The sequence below is a fragment of the Lepeophtheirus salmonis genome, chromosome 13 (genome assembly GCF_016086655.4).
Source record: "Lepeophtheirus salmonis chromosome 13, UVic_Lsal_1.4, whole genome shotgun sequence".
Lineage (NCBI taxonomy): Eukaryota > Metazoa > Arthropoda > Copepoda > Siphonostomatoida > Caligidae > Lepeophtheirus > Lepeophtheirus salmonis.
In genome coordinates, this window is record NC_052143.2 from 24,993,029 (window position 1) to 25,001,157 (window position 8,129).

The following is an 8,129-nucleotide window of genomic DNA, read 5'->3' on the forward strand; positions in this document are numbered from 1 at the left end:
AGCTGGAATACAGCGGTAAAAATTTAAAACTAATATTTATCTAAGAAGAAATAGTATTCCCTCTATATCCAAGGCAAAACAGTATAAGGCGAAATACCCAAGGCGAAAGCGTCACAAGGTGAATACATAGAAGGCAAAAACATATAAGGCAAAAATGTTCAAGGAAAAAAAGTCAAAAGACGAAAATATTGCAAGCAAAACAGTGCTAGGCGAAAGCGTCGCAAGGCGAATACGTACAATGCAGAAATGTTTAAGGCGAATCCTCCTGACACGGAGGCAGAGAGTGTACATACACTACAGTTAACGATAATGAAAGCCGTGGAGGAGACTTAGTATGTATAAAAATTTATTACAAACGTCATACTACCAGGCATATTTATAGGCAAATACAAACTTAAGTACATATTGGATATATAAAATAGTGTTAACTTCGTCAGCTATTTTCAATTTCTTCTCATCTCGTCTTCGTCAGTCGTTTTGTCAGCTTTCGTCTTCGTCATTATATTTTCAGCGTCAGACATCGTCAGTGTTTTGTCATAATTATCTTTTATTTCGTTTTCGTCAGAGTTTTGTCTTCGTCACAGTTTCGTCTTTGTCTTGTTTTCGTCATGATTTTTGTCAGATTATTGTCTTCGTCAAAGTTTCGTCTACGTCATAATTTCGTCTTTATCAGAGTTTCCTCTGCATTGGAAACTATTTTTCAAGTTTGATTTATATTTTCTTAGTAATAAATAACGTTGGAAAAATAGGGTTTTAAGGTACAAAAAAATATGTCAATATGCCCCCCCATAATCCATAACCAAATTATTGTAATTGGCAAAAGAAACCCTTATTTGAAACTCACTTTACTTTTTCTACCCACAAGTTGGGCTCATAACCCAACGCCAATTCACTGGGTTTTTTTTTTATGATTTATAAAGTGTATTTAATTATATGATCAATTCGACTTCCTACTGGGTTTACAAAGGTGGTCACAGGTGCGTCCGTAAGGGGTGGCTGGAGGATCTGTAGCCCACCCTAAATTAAGGATTTTTGGTGTTTTATTAGAAATTTGTTTTCGTTATTCTGGCAAATTATGTAGCGGAACAAAAAATTAAATATTTACAATTTTTTTTTTAAATTTAATTATCTCTGTGTAGCTATAAATTTCTGATATTTTTTCGAAAAATTTAATATTTGAAATTTAACTTTTAAAATTTTATGCGAATAGCTATAGATTTTTGAATTTTTTTTCTAAAAAATTTAATACTTGAATTTTTTTATGAATAGCTATGAATTTTTGATTTTTTTTTCAAAAAAGAAATAATAGTTGTGAATAGCAATGGATTTTTGAAATTTTTTCAAAAAATTCCTATAATCAAACCCCCCCTCAAAATATAATCCTGCGGACGCCCCTGAGTCATCATCAAGAATGGGGGCTCAAACCTAGAAACATTTAAAGGCAAAATAGCATTTTTTTAAGTTAAAAAGTAAAATATTCCAAATCCGTTAAATTTTAGTCCTGTTTGTGAATCATTCATGAATCTGTCAGAAAAAAAATATATTTTTTTTTACATAAATTATCATTCTTTGTGGCCAGTGTTCCTTTATTTGTATTTAGTCGTAATAGTTGAATATTTACGTATTTAATTTTTTTGGTGTTCTTTAATTTATTAATTACCTCTATCTCTTTTCTTCTTCTCTCTCTTTGTTTCTATCTCTTGTATTGTACGCTGGGCCTTTATCTCAAATTGACAACGATATAGAGCGATATAGATACGTACAGAACAAAATGTCATTCTAATTCACTATTGTTATATTCGTGACTTTATTTCAGATAACCCCCCCCCCCTTTCCAAAATACGAAAAATGTTGAAGAGGTATTTAATGCCTATTTACTTATATGAAAGAGACCAGACTCATTACCAAATATTATATATTGAGTAACTCAAAATTTTATGATGCCATAACAACAATATTGCAAAACACCTGGGCTTTCAATGAATTAAATACGTAAATATTGCGTATTTTTTTAGCAAATTGTCGCAATATCATTTAAACGCGTAAAACACTCATAACACGTACAAAGATTGAAAAATATTTGACGGTATCTAATATTTTCTGGGATTCTACCAGGGTTGTCAGATTAGCTTTCTTTAAGCAGTTTGGCCTTGAATAATTAGATTTTGCCTTTCTTTTCTTTTGTCTCAAATTGAAATAAATTTGTCTTTTTTTGAACGATTAAAATTGAAGGAGAAACGATTTAACGTAGTCAATCTGAACGATTTAGCAAACTAAACGAATTCGACAAAGTGAACTAAGCTATTAAAAAAGGTGAACGATAACAAGCTTAGTTAGTGAATATTTAATATATTATATAAAAATTTAATATAGTGTTAATAAATAAGGAATCAATTCAACAAACAAATTTAAATTATTAAATATTCAAAAATTTTATCTATCTTAAGAAGTTTCTATCTTCTTTATAATTTGGAATGAATAAAATAGAACATATGATTAAAAGATATTCAATTTCTAAATTTAATTTAATATATTGAATCAGAGAAAACGAGTAGACATTATAGTATTTTTGAGAGGAAGAAAGATTGGGTTATTGTTGAATAAAATACATGCTTAATTTGAATTAAGTATTTATTCTATTACGTTTTAACATTTTATATTAAGGATATTCTCCATAGTATATGTTCAAACTTTTATTAGATATAGTAAGGCGGGAGAGTAAAGACGCAATTGCTCTTTCGAATTTAGGAAATCCCCTACATATAGTATTTAACATAAGTAAACAAAATAATTGTAATTCAAGAAAAAATGTTAAGTAATTTCAATACGAGTATATTTTGCAGAGACTTAAAGAAATCTATGGTAAATGACTTAAATAATCCTGAAGTTATCAACCAACTTCATGTCCTCGAGTTAATTGGAAAACTGTTTTCTGTTCCATCGCCTGAATAATTTTAATACTTCACATGAAATTGAAATTAATCATTTAGAATAGATAAAATCAGTCAAAATCATTAGTCAGCGACTATCAAAATATAGAATACAAAGTATACTACTTTTGCAAAGTAGTCTGTATTGACTCAATAAATAAATATCTTATGAATGAAATAAAGTCCTTTCAAAGGCGTCCACAGGGATGGACTGTATCCCCACCTCCCCCTCTCAAATTAAGGAACTTTTGTTTCTAATAGAATTTTTTTTGGTTAGGTGGAAAAAAAATTACGCAAAAATAGGAGTAAATTTTTTTTTTTTTTTTTCAAAAGTTTATTTTCTTTAAAAAAAGGTTATTCGAGCAAATTATGCAGCAGAGCAAAGCAAAAAATTTAAAGTTTGGAATTTTTTTTTGAATTGATGTGGATTTTTGAAATTTTTTCCGAAAAGTTAAAAAACTAAGCCCCTTCCCCAAAAAAATCATACATATAATAATACCACTTATCAATAATATAGCAATTAGATAATGATGTTCCATAATAAATAAGGGTTTAATAGGAAGTCATTAATCAATTCATATCCTTAATTTCAAAAAATTAGTTATAGTGAGGTTCGATATAACAATCGTTTCTATGTCTTCTAGAATCACTTTTAAACTGCATTTTTTTACTTTCTATTATAATTATATACATTACATTTACCTAAGATAAGGATACCATTGACGTGACTAGAAGGAGTAACTTTAAAAATATCTGCAATTTTCTTATTCTTGTTCTAATCAAGATAATTAGAGACCCAACATACTTAAGTCTTTTTAAACATTCTTCCGGACAAGGTAGGTCAGTCATCATTTTTTAAACTATGCTAGGCAGATATGACGTGAAGGTGATAAATAAAAGCGATATCCCTGGATAAAAAATAATCACATAATACAATACTATCTAGCTAAGCAAGAGGGGCCTGAGAAGTGCCACTAAACCTCCTACATTTACACAACTTCGTCGGGTATAAAAAGTGATCTTACGAATAAATACAATATGGATTCACGTGTATAAAGGAACAAGATAGGAGTCAGCGTTCTCAATGCATGATTTGCATGGAGATGCATGGAGATGGAAAATAGAAGAACTCAACACTTGCTGAATTCAAGGTGAAGAGAGCTGGATTTGATAAAAAGGCTACTCTGCTTTTTCTCGGCTTTCTACCCATAGACAAACCAATCCTCACAACATCGTACGAAGTTGTCTACCTCATTGCAAAACAAGGCAAAATACACACCATTGGCGAAACACTTGTAAAACCAGCTCCTTTGAAGATTGCAATATAATGCTGGAAAAGCTGCTGAAGAAAAGTTATCATTAATTCCGCATTCAAATGAGACTATCTGCAGAAAAAGTATAAGACATAATGATTGAGCAATGCTATCTTGCTCAAGTAGTTACAGATCTCCAAATCGATGAGACCACTGAAATTTCCAATATAAGCCAGCTTATTGTATTTGTGTGCTATATGAAAGAAGACAGGATAAAGGAAGATTTTTTATTTTGTAAGCCTCTTACAACAAGCAAGGCAGTCGATGACTTCTTCAGAGACAATAACCTTTCATGGAATATGGTTTCAGCAGTTTGTTCAGACGGAGCTCTCGACATAAATATGAAGAAAAGGAATAGACTGTTGCGAAAACGATATAAGAGTGGCACTTGGCAATGTGAAGCCATGCATTTCTGAACTTGTGTCTGAAAAGCAACAGCAAAAGACACATTGATTTGCAGCAAATATTCATTGAGTTATGTTTTTTGTTAAACTCATGTTTTGTTGGTTTTGTTCTTTGAACACAATGGTTTTTGTTGCAACTGATATAACTACATAATAATATTGATTCTTCTTTCATCATCTGTTTCTTCTATACCAACTAAGGTATAGTATGAAAATAAGATGCAAGTCCCCCTTTATATAGTCCCAGGCTATAGCCACCCTGACAAAGTAGAAATACTCTGGGTCTATATAAAGGGGGACTTGCATCTTATTTTCATACTATACCATAGCAGGTATAGAAGAAGATGAAAAAAGTATGAATAGTATTATGTAGTTATATCGTAACATTGAAGGGATATATTAAGTCATTTATGAACATTTTTCAATACATTTGTTTTCATTAAGAGAATATAAATGATTATGTTAATATTACGTATATATTTTTAATAAATAAAGAAATGCATTTATACTAGAAACTTAAGAATATGAAGAAAATCAAATAATAAGTATGAGTGTGAAAATAAAAACATCATATAATTTGTAAGCACTGATCCAATTGTTCCAAATTCATATATTTATTTTCATTTTTTTTTTTATATTCCTTTAATTGGTTCTATGGAGTTGCACTGATTAAGTTTTTCTAATTCTAATTTTACAGTAATAAAAAAATCAGGGGTGCGATAGAAGTGTCCAGGTTTTATAATTATCCGAATAGAATGTATATCACAAAGTCCAACTTATCAATGGAATTGATATAAATCTGAAACCGATGAGGTATTTCTGCATTATATACAATACATCAAGGGCATTGAACGACTCTTATTTATAAAATAGTTTTCTTAGAGTAGGAGACGAAGCAGAGCTGAATTTTAAAGAAGGAGCTGTGAACGGAGGATATAAACTCTCTCTGTTCCTCACTGAGTCATTTTTCTGTCGTTTTATGGAACTCCATAGTTCTTATATGTAGACGAATACGATGATTCCGTAGAAGATCTAGATGAATTTATGTATAGCGACAATTATTAAAGAGATCAGAAGTAACGATCACAGACCTTGACATGAAGAGGTACATGTACAATCAACGATCCTTCCTTTAAAGGAGATGAGATCCACCGAGTGAAGCCCTTTTTTCTTAAGAATCGCGATCCCTTGAACAGACCATGACATTGAAGAGAGTATTGATACTCCTAGGAAGAGGAAAGATGCATGGATGCAGATCCATGTATCCAACTGCTACGTAGGAGAGATCCATCCAAATGACAATGAATGATAGTTCTTTGCAACTCCTCACTATAGGTTTAGTAAGTCAAAAGGAATTTTTAAGTCCTCCATCAGATAGTCCCAGGAAATAATACTACACTAAAGATGATTGTTTATATTTATATTATTTAGATATATTACGTCACAGTATTGGGCGTGTTTATCAAATTTATAAACGGCTGTGTAGAAAAAACGGACCTGCTCCTAAAAAAAGGAAACAAATGTAATTGGTTTCAGAGTTCGTCAAGGGTTACTTATTACTAATATAAGTTACTAATAAGTTATTAGTTATTTACCTTATAACCTTTAATTTATTATACCTTTACAGATTAAACTATAAGTATTATCGTATTATGTAAGAAAATCTTATTTATTTACTCACAAATATACTCTAACAAATTAAATCCACAGTTTAATAATGGCTCTCATTGTTGAAAGAGTAGATTTATTGGTAAACGAAGTCTTTAAGGGAATTCGTAACTCATCTTTAATGCAATACTCTGCTCTTCTGGGTGGTTCGGTAGTAGCTTACACAGTAGGAAAATTCCTTTACCAACTTGCAGATGGAATTCGTATTCACTTTTGGTCAAGAGTTTGTCGTATCAACTTGAAAGAAAAATATGGAGATTGGGCAATTGTCACTGGATGTACGAGTGGTATAGGTAGAGCCATCACAATAGAGCTAGCCTCAAGAGGGATAAATCTTGCATTAATTGCTCGAAATCCGACTTTTTTTAAAGGACTTATCAGAATATATCGGTACAGTTTACAACGTCAAAAATATAATATATTATCATATTTTTCCAATACTGAGTTATTTATCAATAATATTAACAGCGTTGAATAATTAATAAATTTCATTTTATAAAAAGAGAATGAATTCAAGGTTAAAACTCTCGTCATTAAGGCGGATTTTAAGGACACGGGGATCTATGAGGACATAAGAGATCAATTGAAACCAATTGAAAACGAATTAGGAATGTTGTTTAATAATGTTGGAATGTCATTAGATCAAGTGGAAGATTATACAATAGTATTCATGTTCCTACTTATCGTAAATTATTTTTTAACCCTGTTTATCTAATTACAGACCCAAAACCCTTCTATATTGGACATAATCAATACTAACATTTCTTCTGTGGCACTTATGTCTAAAATCGGAATTAAAATGATGGAAACACGGCGTCGTGGAATAATTGTGAATGTTTCTTCCATAGCAGGGATTTACGTACTGCCTTTAGCTTCTCTTTACTCATCCACTAAAGGATTTGTCAATCACTTTTCACGAAATATGTATTATGAATGTAGACAAAGGGAATCTCCGTTCAAAATCTTGTTCCTATGGGCGTTAGGACGAACATGTTAAGAAGTCTTATGTACGTTAGACGAATTAGTGTTTACTTAATGAATCACTCATTGTTTTTACCACACAGGTCAAATGATGATATAGGAAACACATGGACAACTCCTACTTCGGAAGTATATGCATATAATGCCATTAACACAGTGGGTAGAACTTATCAGACGTCAGGTTATTGGTGTCATTCAGTGGTTCAGTGGTTTTTTGGTAAGTGAAGTGGTAACTTTCATTTATATTATTCATGCAGTCAAACATTTTTTTCTTCTCCTAATACCATAGGTATATGTCCATTGTCGATATTGGAGTCTTCTATTCATGCCCACTTAAGAAACTCATATGCCAAGAAAAATAAGTAACCTTTTTGCTATCGGAAGTGTAATATTACGAGTATAATTTTAATGCGTTTATATGATGGGAAATGTATTACTACTTGTGAACACATTATTATAACATTCTCCTTCGCATATTTTAAGTGTAATTAATCAAATGATTTGATATTATGTCTATTGTGTAACGTATTATCTTAAATTAATATAATTTGGCGCTAATTAGGATTATTAAGAAGGATAATATTAATTAAAAGAGCATACAACACTTAGGACCTACTTGAGTTGAAGGAAAAGAAAGTTTCAAGATAATGAAGAAATTGAAAATCTCAATGCGAAATTGAGTTGCCAACAGATTAGTGTAATTTTTTATTTTATTTAAGTGGCCTCAATTTGTACCTAACTACGTCATAAATCATACATATAACAATAATGGAACAACAATAATCGAGCCTATTGCGTAATATTTCATACTTAAATATTATTTTAGGGATAGT

At 30.9% G+C, this 8,129-nt stretch overlaps 1 long non-coding RNA gene and 1 pseudogene across 1 annotated transcript; one reads left to right on the forward strand and one right to left on the reverse strand.

Annotated features, from left to right (window-relative positions):
• Positions 1–5,528: 5,528 nt before the first annotated feature.
• On the reverse strand, positions 5,529–6,150 carry LOC121127933 (uncharacterized). The gene is made up of 2 exons (XR_005867964.2): positions 5,739–6,150; positions 5,529–5,679 (listed from the first exon to the last, which is right to left on the reverse strand). It is a non-coding gene; the product is annotated as an uncharacterized lncRNA (long non-coding RNA).
• A 78-nt stretch (positions 6,151–6,228) lies between these two features.
• Positions 6,229–7,854, forward strand: LOC121127932 (very-long-chain 3-oxoacyl-CoA reductase-like; annotated as a pseudogene).
• The last annotated feature ends 275 nt before the right edge of the window (positions 7,855–8,129 follow it).